The sequence below is a fragment of the Marmota flaviventris genome, chromosome 1 (genome assembly GCF_047511675.1).
Source record: "Marmota flaviventris isolate mMarFla1 chromosome 1, mMarFla1.hap1, whole genome shotgun sequence".
NCBI classification, from domain to species: Eukaryota; Metazoa; Chordata; class Mammalia; order Rodentia; family Sciuridae; genus Marmota; species Marmota flaviventris.
In genome coordinates this window covers 151,298,355-151,311,277 of record NC_092498.1, presented here as the reverse complement: position 1 = coordinate 151,311,277, position 12,923 = coordinate 151,298,355, and the positions used below count along the sequence as shown (strand labels likewise).

The window sequence follows — 12,923 nt, the reverse complement described above, 5'->3', positions numbered from 1 at the left end:
GGTGAATGAAATGGAGAATTTTGTTATCTGCCTATGAATCCAAGCATAGGAAGAAAGAACAGGTTTTAATTTATTTCCACAGAACCATAGTATAAAATAAATATTGCTTTTAATCTATTTGGAATAGCATAGTTAGTGAGCTCCTTGTACTTACATATTTGTTACCTGGTGTATTTGAACTTATTCTGGAACAGTTTTTTTTTTTTTTAAGATTCCCATTAGTTTATAATGGATTAGACGTAAGTGCAAAAAGTCTCAACTGATATTTTACATAAGTCTATACAAATGACTTTAATCATGTTAAAAATTGATTCTTTACTGGAACCAGTAGACTTTATTTTTCAAAGTTACATAGAAAAAAACAATTGATTAATTTTGTATAATTTTATATAAAGTATTGCAATTAAAAAAGGTCAGAATAGACAAAAGATCATATCAATATATAATACCAGTAAAGTAAGAACATCATCCAATATTGTTATAAAGTTCTACCCAAATCCCATTCAGACAGAGGTATGAAACTAATCAACCTATGTATAAATGCTCCCACAGAGGAGACTCTGTATGAATAATATGTTGACAGCTATGGTGTCTTTGTTGCTGTGAATTATTTTGAGATACTTTGGAATCAGCTTGACTTTTTGAGCTTCATTTCCCCACATAATACTTTTCCTCTACTGAGTAAAAATAAGGCTGTTTCCTCTTTGACCAAAAAGATAGACTAAATGTGGCTCTCAAAGTCAGATACACAAAGAAGTTATCTTAAACACATTATTGAAAGGTTGCTTCCATAAAATCCAGGAAAGTAAAACTAAAGTGGTTTTCTATGAATAACATACTTAAACTTGAAATACCATGAGTTTTAATGCTCTTGTTTTTAAAGATATTTGCAACTACTTTAACACTGTAGGAAAAAGAAATGATATAAGTTAATGACAGGTGGACACATGAGCACACATTTTACCTTTTAATATGGGCTCCAACAAGATTCTGCTGGATCTGGCCTGTCCTTGTAATGGGGGTCCACTTCATGCTTTGAGTATTTGCTGCTTGACCACAAGCAGCTTATTGTAAAACTTTTTCTTTTTTCCTTTTCTTCTTATTTTGCCTCTCACACTCCACATCAGCAGGATAAACAGACCAAAATTGTTCCTGTCCTGGACTAAGCTATGATGTCCTTCACTGTTCAGAAGGAAGGGAGGAAGGAAGGAAGGGAGGGAGGGAGGAACTCTATACCTGAGGTCCAGCGCAATGGGTCACTCAAGGACACCTGATGGACACTAATGATTTACATCTACTGATAATATCTGGATTCTCCACCCTTGTGTTCCTCTTCTAAAAGTCCCGTGTTACTCCAGGCAGAGAAAAATCACAGCCTCTAGGGCGGGAGTCCCAAGTTCCTCCTGTGCTAGCAAGTCAAGAAAAACTTTTTTTCTTTTTCTCAAAACCTTGTCCTTGTTATTAGATTGGAAATGGAGATAAAGACCAAGCTTTTGATATCATCCCAACTCACTGACCACAAGTCCTGTAATTTTGTAATTTCTGCATATGTTGGTGCCTTTCTGAATCTGTGTCAAGAGTTCTCCTAAAGACCCAGAGATTTTGGTATGTTGTGTCTATGTTCTTATTTACCTCTAAAATTTTTAAATCTCTCCCTTGATGTTTTCTGTAACATATAGTTCATTCAGTAGCATATTGTTTAGTCTCCAGGTGATGGAGAAATTTTAATTTTTTATTTTGTCATTGATTTCCAATTTCATTCCATTATCATCTGATAAAAATGCATGGTAGTATCTCTACACCTTTGTATTTGCTAAAGTTTCCCTGTGGCATTATATGTGGTCTATTTTAGAAAAGGATCCATGTGCTGCTGAGAAGAAAGTGTATCCTCTTGATATAGGTTGAAATATTATATATATATATATATATATATATATATATATATATATGTCAGTTAAGTCTAAGTTATTGATTGTGTTATTGAGCTCTAGTTTCTTTATTCAACTTTTGTTTGTTTTTTACAAATTCAATATGGATAGATCTTCCAAACAAAAAAACACAGCATGTTGATTTCTGCCTTTTAACCCCTGCAATGATTGATATTTCTGTAAAATAAGTATTCATAAAATTTTATGTCAGGAAGAAAAGCGTAACTTAATATGGAACATTCCAGAAATGAGATCTTCTCTGCAGGCTGTCAACAAGTATCAGGGAAAAGCCAAGAAAACCCCCTCATCCACCAACTTCCTTTCTCTGCCATCAATGCTGCATATAGGAGATTTTTCCTCCAGTGAGCTCCCCGCAATTCATTCCCCAGCTGCAATGGATGGCGCCCTTCCTGAGGGAAACAGGCTCTCTGTCCTTGAAACTGCCAAGGTGTGTTCATGTTCTCCCTGCTGGCAGCCAGGGCACAGCACAGAATGCTCAGAGATCACTGTTGAGTTGTTCCAGGCTGCCCCCTGTTGGATCTCCACTAAATGGTTGGACGTTGATACACAGGTGTTTAATGTCACAATTTTGTAAAGTGCAAGGGGAAATGCATCAAAGCAAGTATCCCATGTTTTAGTGACAGTAGATGGAGCTAACAGGAAATGACCTACCACGTCAAGACATAAAGGTCACTGAATTTCCTTACATCTGCAATAAACAACTCACTTTAAATCTTTAAAAAAACCCATTTACAAAATTACTAAGAAATGGAACAGGTATAAATACAGCAAACTATGTGCAAAAGTATATCCACAGAAAGCTGTGAAATATTGTGGGAAGGAAATAAAATCTAAATAAAAGAACAGATTACCTTTTTCATTATTTATAAACTGAATATTTTTAAGATGCCAATTCATCTCAACTTGGTCAATACAACATTCCAAATCAGACTTTCATTAACCTCTTTTTATAGATTTTCACCAAATATTCAACACCTAGAATAGCCTACACAATCCTGAATAACATATTTAAAGAAATAATACCTTCTCATTCCAGTACTTATTATAAAGCCCCAAGAATTCAGAGAATGAGCATAAGGAAAGGATAGTGCAACAATAAATAGAAAAGAATACAGACTTCACACACAGACTCATGTAGAAAAAGTCAAAGGAGCAATAGCAAAGAGTGCTCATTTATTTTTTTATTGATTTTTTAAAAGAAATCAATGAAAGTGGAAGGCATTACAATTCTTTTTTAAAATTTTAAATATTTATGTTTTAATGTTTTTATTGTTTTTTTAAAGAATAAATGACAGTGGAATGCATTCTTATTACATATACAGAGCAGAGCTTTTCATATCTCTGGTTTTATATAAAGTATGTTGACATCAATTTGTGTCTTCATACATGCACTTTAGATAATGACATCTATCACATTCCACCATCCCTGCTAATCTCCTTCCCCCTCCCTTTCCCTCTCACCCCTCTGCCCTAACTAGAATTCATCTATTCCTCCCATGCTCCCCCTCCCTACCCCACTAAGAGTCAGCCTCCTTATATCAGAGAAAACATTCAGCATTTGTTTTTTTGGGGATTGGCTAACTTCACTTAGCATTATCTTCTCCAATGTCATCCATTTACCTGCAAATGCCATGATTTTATTCACTTTTATTGCTGAGTAATATTCCATTGTGTATACATGCCACATTTTTTATCCATTCCTCCACTTAAGGGCATCTAGGTTGGCTCCACAGTTTAGCTATTGTGAATTGTGCTGCTATAAACATAGATGTGGCTGTGTCCTGTAGCATGCTGTTTTTAAGTCTTTTGGGTATAGACCAAGGAGAGGCATAGGTGGGTAAAATGGTAGTTCTATTCCCAGATTTCCAAGGAATCTCCATACTGCATTCCATATTGCTGCACTGACTTACAGTCCCACCAGCAATGTATGAGTGTACCTTTTCCCCTACATCCTTGCCAACACTTATTGTTGTTTGTCTTCATAATAGCTGCCATTCTGACTGGAGTGAGATGATATCTTAGAGTAGTTTTGAATTGTATTTCTCTAATTGCTAGAGATGATGAACATTTTTTCATATATTTTTTAATTTATTGTGTATTCTCTTCTGAGAAGTGTTTGTTCAGGTTCTTGGCCCATTTGTTGATTGGGTTATTTGTTTTTTTGTTTTGTTTTGTTTTGTTTTTGTTTTTTTGGTGTTTAGCTTTTTGAGTTCTTTATATACCCTAGAGATTAGTGCTCTATCTGATGTATAAGGGGTAAAAATTTGTTCCAAGGATGTAGGCTCTCTGTTCACCTTACAGATTTTTTCTTTTGCTGATAAGAAACTTTTTAGTAGCTACACTAATGAAGAGACGGAGAGAGAAAACTCAAATATCCAGCATACGTGATGAAAAAGGTAATATCACAGAAGATACTACAGAAATACCAAGGATAGTTAGAAATTATTTTGAAAACTTATACTCCAATAAAATAGAAGACATTAAAGGCATTGACGAATTTCTTAACTCATGCAATTTGCCCAGATTGAATCAGGAAGATATACACAATTTAAACAGACCAAGTGATACACAATTTAAACAGACCAGGAGATGAAATAGAAGACACCATCAGAAGCTTACCAACCAAGAAAAATCCAGGAAAGGATAGATACACAGCTGAGTTCTACAAGATCTTTAAAGAAGAACTAATACCAATACTCTACAATTTATTTTAGGAAATAGAAAAAGAGTAGCACTTCCAAACTCATTCTATGAGGCCAATATCACCCTGATTCCAAAACCAGACAAAGACACATCAAGGAAAGAAAACTTCAGACCAATATCTCTAATGAACATAGATGCAAAAATTCTCAATAAAATTCTGGCAAATTGAATACAAAAACATATCAACAGGATTGTACACCTGATCAAGTGGGATTTATCCCAGGGATGCAAGGTTGGTTCAACATAAGGAAATCAATAAATGTAATTCATCACATCAATAGACTCAAAGATAAGAATCATATGATCATCTAAATAGATGCAGAAAAAAGCATTTGACAAAATACAGCACCCTTTATGTTAAAAACACTAGAAAAACTAGGGAAAGCAGGAGCATATCTCATCATCATAAAGACTATCTATGCTAAGCCTCAGGCCAACATCATTCTAAATAGAGAATAATTAAAGACATTCCCTCTAAAAACTGGAACAAGACAGGGATGCCCTCTTTCACCACTTCTATTCAACATAGATCTTGAATCACTGGCCAGAGTGATTAGACAGACGAAAGAAATCAAAGGGATATGTATAGGAAAAGAAGAATTTAAATTAGCACTATTTTCTGACAATATGACTCTATACCTAGAAGACCCCAAAAATCCACCAGAAAACATCTAGGACTAGTAAAAGAATTCAGCAAAGTAGCAGGATATAAAATCAACACCCATAAATCAAAGGCATTTCTGTATATCAGTGACAAATCCTCTGAGAAGGAACTGAGGAAAACTACCTTATTTACAATAACCTCAAAAAACAAAAACATACTTGAGAATCAACTTAACGAAAGAGGTGAAAGATCTATACAATGAAAAATGCAGAATCCTCAACAAAGAAATCAAAGAAGACCTTAGAAGATAGAAAGATCTACCTTCTCTTGGATAGACAGAATTAATATTATCAAAATGACCATACTACCAAAAGCACTATACAGATTTAATGCAATTCTGATCAAAATCCAAATGGCATTCCTCATAGAAATAGAAAAAGCACCATTTGACCTAGCTATCCCTCTCCTCGGTCTATACCCAAAGGAGTTAAAAACACCATGAAGTCTTGAAATTCATCTGGAAAAATAAGAGACCCAGAATAGCTAAAGCAACCCTAAGCAGGAAGAGTGAAGCACATGGCATCACTATACCAGACTTTAAACAATACTACAGAGCAATAGTAACAAAAACAGCATGGTATTTGCAGCAAAACAGACTGGTAGACCAATGTACAGAATAGAGGACACAGGGACTAACCCACAAAACTACAATTATCTTATATTAGACAAAGGTGCTGAAAACATGCACTGGTGAAAAGATAGCCTCTTCAATAAATGGTGCTGGAAAAATGGAAATCCATATACAACAAAATGAAATCAAACCCCTATCTCTCACCATGCACAAAACTCAATTGAAAATGGATCAAGAATTTAGCAATACAACCAGAGACTCTGTGTCTACAAGAAGAGAAAGTAGGCCCTAATCTCCATCATGTGGGATTAGAACCCAACTTCCTTAACAAGACTCCTGTGGTGCAAGAATTAAAATCAAGAATCAATAAATGGGATGGACACAAACTAGGGTGTATAAAGAACTCAAAAAGGTAAGCACTAAAAAAACAAATAACCCAATCAACAAATGGGCCAAGGACTGAAAAGAAACTTCTCAGAAGATGATATACAATCAGTCAACAAATATCTAAAAAAAATGTTAATCATCACTAGCAATTAGAGAAGTGCAAATCAAAACCACTCTAAAATTTCATCTCACTCCAGTCAGAATAGGCTATTATTCACACAAACAACAATAAGTGTTGGTGAGGATGTGGAGAAAAAGGTACACTCATACACTGCTGGTGGGACTGCAAATTGGTGCAGCCAATATGCAAAGCAGTATGGAGATTTCTTGGAAAATTGGGAGTGGAACCACCATTTGACCTAGCTATCCCTCTCCTCGGTCTATACCCAAAGGACTTAAAAAGAGCATACTACACAGCCACATCAATGTTTATAGCAGCGCAATTCACAATAGCTAAATTGTGGAGCCAACATAAATGCCCTTCAGTAGCTGAATGGATAAAAAAATGTGGCATATATACACAATGGAATATTACTCAACAATAAAAGAGAACAAAATCATGGCATCTGCAGGAAAATGCATGGCGTTAGAGAAAATAATGCTAACTGACGTTAGTCAATCCCTCAAACCAAATGCCGAATATTTTCTCTGATATAAGGAGGCTGATTCATAGTAGGATAAGGAGAGGGAACATGGGAGGAATAGACGAACTCTAGATAGGGGCCAGCAGTTGGAAGGGAAGGGAGGGGACATGCGGTTATAAATGATGGTGGAATGTGATGTTCATTATTATCCAAAGTACAGGTATGAAGACATGAATTGGTATGAATATACTATGTATACAATTAGAGATATGAAAAATTGTGCTCTATATATTTAATAAGAATTGTAATGCATTCTGTTATCATATATAAATAAAAAATAAATCAAATAAAATATGATAAAATAAATATTTGTGAAAGTTATCTGCTTTCTAAAGAGCTTAAGAAATTATTTTTGTTTATGATCTTTACTTTAGAAAAAAGTGGGCCAAATAATTTTGCTTTCATCAAAAGTATCAATTTGACAATGTAAGATAAAAAAAAAAAAAAAAAACTGCTGAAGTTTGTAGAAATATGTGCTTGGGAATTTCTTTTTGATTATTGAAATTCCGATGAACTTTCCACAATTCTACTTTTAAATTGTTTCTAAGTGTTATTAGATGTGACAGTAGAACCACCTCATCTACAAAATAAAACAATATTCATGCAGGTAGTTATCTTTAAACATGCAGGTAGTTATCTTTAAACACAGATAAAGTATTGCTGGATTTTAGAAGGTTATCTGAGCCAGTGATAGAGATTTCTAAATATTCACAATTTGGACATGATGGTAGTAATAATAGGATTTTAAATATACATTTTAATGATTCTTAAAAGGACACACAGGCTTTAAATGAAATAGTAAACCTTCATGGTTAACTTTAAATTAGTCTCTCTTCAAACGGAGAAAAAAAATAATACAGGGTAAAGAATCTCCAGACTGACATACAACTTGTTTGGATATGAAAACTTGTCACAATAAAATCCTGCTATGCTCTCAGAAATAGCAAAGTAAGATTCTCTAAATAATAATAATTACTTGAAAGAAAATTAGGATAATATAGCAAGAACACCCTATATGTTGTCTAACAATATGACAAATTCAGTAGCAACCACAAAGAACCAATATAACTTCTGGTGCCAAGGAACCAGATGGTACTGCTGGAAAGAATTATAGTCATGGGCTTCTAACCTAATTTTTTCCAAGAGAGGACAAAGTGGAAGAAGAGTGGAAGGTTCAGTGTGATGGGGATAAGTCAATCACCACCAACCCAGTATATAACAAATTCTAAATATCATGCCAGTGAATGTTTAAATGTTTAAATAGTTCTAACATTAGTTGGCAATGATAAAATAATATGTAGTAAATAGTAAAATATAATCACAGTTTTTCATCATAAGCCTGGCAATAGTACATTGATAATTAATTCAAATGCATATGATCTACCTGCAATAAATAGCAAAGCATTTTTGTATAACTGTTGTGGAAGGGAAAAAATAAATCTTTTTTTCCTGATTTTCCCTTTTGCTTTATATTCAGTGACAGCATCTGTTAAAAATGTGTATTTTCCAAAACGAAAATTATGACCAGATAATGGTTGCATATGATGGCTTGCTTCACAACTACATATTTGACTTGCATACTTTACAAAGAATACTTTGTTCATGTTTTTGTTCAGAAAAAAATATTTTCCATTTTGTGCCATCTAAGGAATGTTAAAGGAACAGCAACATGTCAAGACATATTCAAAGTCAAATCATATGGTAAAGATAGCGTACATTGTTAATTTGTACAATTGTGAAAAATGTAGTATCTGCTTTAGTCATGCTTTAAAAATGTAAGGCAGCTACACATTTAGCAGTAACTGGAAAAGCTTATGCTGAGGAAATTTGTTGTTTCTTTCATTACCATCTTCCTTCGGCCTTCTATCACTGATGAATAAATACAGATGTTCTGCATTATTCTAGCTTTAGGAGGTCAGGTACTAGAATAAGAAAATTAAGAATATAAAGATATTAGAGAAAATTCAGATTGTTAATTTTTCAAATCTTAAGAGTATATAAGAATATGTAATTTTACAATATAAACATGTACAGATGCACTTAATAATACAGCAATTACACTGACAGATGGCCTTTGGATTTTGTCTCAAAGATCAATCAGTGACAGGCCAATTAGATTTCATTAATAAATACACTTGATATGGCAAAACATTTTCTGCTGAATTAGTTTTTTTTTTTTTTTTTTTTGCTCTTAAGTACAAGAGCAAAGATTGGATTATTAGCCTCCTATAAAAGTATTAGTGAAATCATAGGTACACACTAATTTAATCAATGTTATCTGAAACCTTTCTAATACCTTTCTCTGGCTTGGTATAGAAGGATAGGGAACACACTGTTAACATGAGTTGCTGATGCTGTACTTGAATCCCTATTGTGGGCAATGACAGCCACAATGATAAAAAAAAATTAATCTAAGAAGATGGGCTTTACCCAAACCACACCTAAGTCACTTTTCCTTATTTAACAAAAATTTTGTATGGGTTTAAATAGCTTGTCTACAAGCTTGTAAAATATAAAATGCACATCAGTGTTTGAACTTCTTAGGACACATTCCTCCATAATAATTTTGCACTAAATAGCTGTTCAACCTTCATATTTCTGTTCTTAATAACAAACTAATGATACTTTTATCACCTCATAGGAATACAATTAATTCCCAGAAATACTGTACAGGTCCATAGGTTTCTATCCATAAAGATTCATAAAAATATGCTAAATATATTTTGTGTTAAATAATATTGCATTTAATCATATCATAGCTATTTACATTTATAACTAATATATAACTATTAACATTTATAACTAACATATATTTTCAAATAAAAATCAGATAAAAGAGAGTACAGGATTTAAAATAATGTTAATAGAGAAGAAATAATTTATGATAACAAGATACCCTATTAATAAAGTTTAAGAATAGTAAAACAGCAATAAATATATTGGGGAACAATTTTAAACTAAAAGAGCTATTATTATGTAAAACCCAAATATTGTTCATGTAAAGAAAAATGCTTACCTCTCATACACTTTTATCATCAAAAGGAAAACTGCAGATATCAGTATTATTCAACCAAAGAATGAAGTCACTCTGAATTTCAAGATAATTCACATTTTTATCTCATTATTACATTTCTAACAAAATATCCAGTTGATGGCTTTCAGGTTTACTTTGGTCAAATTCTCACACTATTATTTCATTATTTTCCTATCATCTGACAGAAATAGGAAGCCAAATACAATTTATCCAAATAAAAATATCACTGAAATTTAACATAGGCCATGACACACATGAATCACCACAAGAAAGTGGTTAAAGTAAAAAACTGAATGTTCAATTGTAAAAAGATCACAACGTTATTAACTCATCTTTTAGCTACTTACATTCTGAAATGTAAATAGCTATGATATGATTAAATGCAATATTATTTAACACAACTTACATTACCTACATTCAAACATCTTGTGACATCATAATAGATAAGAGCTAAGACTGGATATGTCCTATGTGCCAAGACCTTCCTTATCCTTACTACAATTTTATGAGATACTATAATTGTTCCTATTTTTATAAATTAAGAAATTAAGGCTTACAGAGAAAATACTTTTTCCAAAATCACAATGTCAAATCTAGATTTGACAACCCCAAAAAATGAAATAGGTGTTAATTTATCCAACTTATGCATAAGAAAAAGAAGGCTCAGAGAATTTGAGTCTTAACCAAAAGTGCATAGTATGATCTGGAACCCAGGCACACAGCAATTCATCTTTCCCTTTCCTCCCCTGCCTTTCCTCCTCTCCAGGCCCCCATCTCCGCCTCGGGCCAGGGGGGTATCAACCGCCACCCTGAGTTCCTTAGAGAAGAGCCTTACTACTTACCTCCTGCAAGCGGCGCTTTGTGGAGATGCCCTGGGCTCACAACTCTATCGAGAGCAGCGGCTACAGCACCGAGTGCTCCGCATAAGCCAGATATTTGGCGCCTGTCTCCTAGCTTCCCGAGCGCCACAGCTGCTCCTGCAGTTCTGGCTCTTTGATGCACAGTCTGAAAAACCTAGACCTGAGCCAGGTAGCCGCCATTAGCAATGACCTCAAGTCCATCCGCACTCAGGAGAAGGCGCAGCTCTAGGACCTCAACGACCACTTTGCCAGCTTCCTCGAGCGCGTGCAAGAGCTGGAGCAGCAGAACAAGGTGCTGAAAGCGGAGCTGCTGGTGCTGCGCCAGAAGCACTCTAAGCCGTCCCGCTTCCAGGCGCTGTAGGAGCAGGAGATTCACAACTTGCGCCTGGCAGCGGAAGACTGCTACCACGGAGAAGCAGGCTCACCAGGGAAAACGCGAAAGGCTGGGGAAGACTGCGCAACCTTGCAAGAGCACTATGAAAAGGAGGTGCTGGGACCAAAGGCTGGCTGATGCGGGCGCGCAAAGGCGCAGATGAGGCGCGATGGCCCTCACTGAGCTGATCTCGAAAAGCCTATCACCAGCCTGATGGACGAAATTGCTTTTCTGAAAAAAAGTGCAAGAAGAGGAGATCGCAGAGTTGCAGATGCAGATTCAGTAAGCACAGATCTCGCTGGAGATGGACGTGTCCTCCAAGCCCGACCTCTCCGCAGTGCTCAAGGACATTCGCAGGCAATATGAGAAGCTGGCCTCCAAGAACATGCAAAATGCCCAAGAGTGCAAGAGCCAGTTCACCATGCTGCCTGAGAGCACAGCCAAGAGCACCCCCGCAGTGCACGCCACTAAGAAAGAGGTGACAAGAGGCGACGAGAGCTGTCACTTGCTCAAGGCCAAGACCCTGGAGATTGAAGCGTGCTGGGCTATGGACAAATCCCTTTTGAAGCAGCTGCAGGAGCTAGAGGACAAGCAGAACGGCGACATCAGTGCTATGCAGCAATCAACAAAGTAGAAAATGAACTGAGAACCACAAAGAGTGAAATGGCACCTTACCTAAAAGAATACCCAGAATCCTCCACGTGAAGATGGCTTTGGATATCAAGATTGCAGTTTAGAGTAATCTCTTGGAAGGCAGAGACCCGGCTCAGTTTCACCTGCGTGGGAAACTAACCAGTAGCTACTCCCAAAGCTCCCAGCTCTTTAGCTGATCTACCTATGGAAAAGGAAGTCTGCAGACTGGCTCCTACTTGATGTCTGCCCGCTTCTTCCCCCTCTTAGCTACACCAGCCACGTCCAGGAAGAACAGATAGAGCTGGAGGAGACCATGGAGGCTGCCAAAGCCTAGGAAGCCAAGGACAAGCCACTCTCTGAAGGGGAAGCTGAAGAGGAGGAGAAGGAGAGGCAGAGGAAGAGGAGGGAGCCTGAGAGGAAGAAACTGCCAAGAAAGAATTGAAGAAGCAAAAGAGGAAGAAGAAGGAGGAGGTGAAGGTGAAGAAGAAGAAACCAAAGGAGCCGAAGAGGATGAGAAGAAAGATGAAAGTGCTGGGGAGGAACAAGCAACTAAGAAGAAAGATCCATCGAGCACCCTTTCCTTAATTATTCCAGGAAAAATTCTCCTGAAATCAGGTCAACCTCATCACAAACAAACCAGTGGAGTTCCAGACCTTATATAAATTAAGAAGTCAATATATGTATAATTCTAAGATGACTTCGATTGGACATTTAATGTTGTGCTATGAATTTTCTCCTTATGCAGAGTATCCTTTGGCTTGCCAAGTGGCTTTCTGGCTTGCTGCTAGCCTGTGCATGGTCCACGCTTATGAGTTCAGGATCTATGGCAATGTGAATCATTCAGAGGTTTACCATAAAAACACAACATGAATAAATGAATTCACTAATGTCAAGGTCAGACTTCATGGAAAAATAGTCGTTTGAACCTATGGTAGTTAGAAATTAAAGACCTTTATGTGCAACAAATAGTAAATAAAGTTACGTTGAATGACACATTTCTTGTTGTGGTTGTTGACATAATTAAGATATCTCAAGGATGGCATGATATAAACCATAAACAAGTGCCTCAGTCCGGCTGCAGCAAAATAACCAGGGGGTGACGAAT

At 36.0% G+C, this 12,923-nt stretch overlaps 1 pseudogene; it reads left to right on the top strand.

Annotated features, from left to right (window-relative positions):
* Window positions 1-2,175: 2,175 nt before the first annotated feature.
* On the top strand, window positions 2,176-12,688 carry LOC114083524 (neurofilament light polypeptide pseudogene; annotated as a pseudogene).
* The last annotated feature ends 235 nt before the right edge of the window (window positions 12,689-12,923 follow it).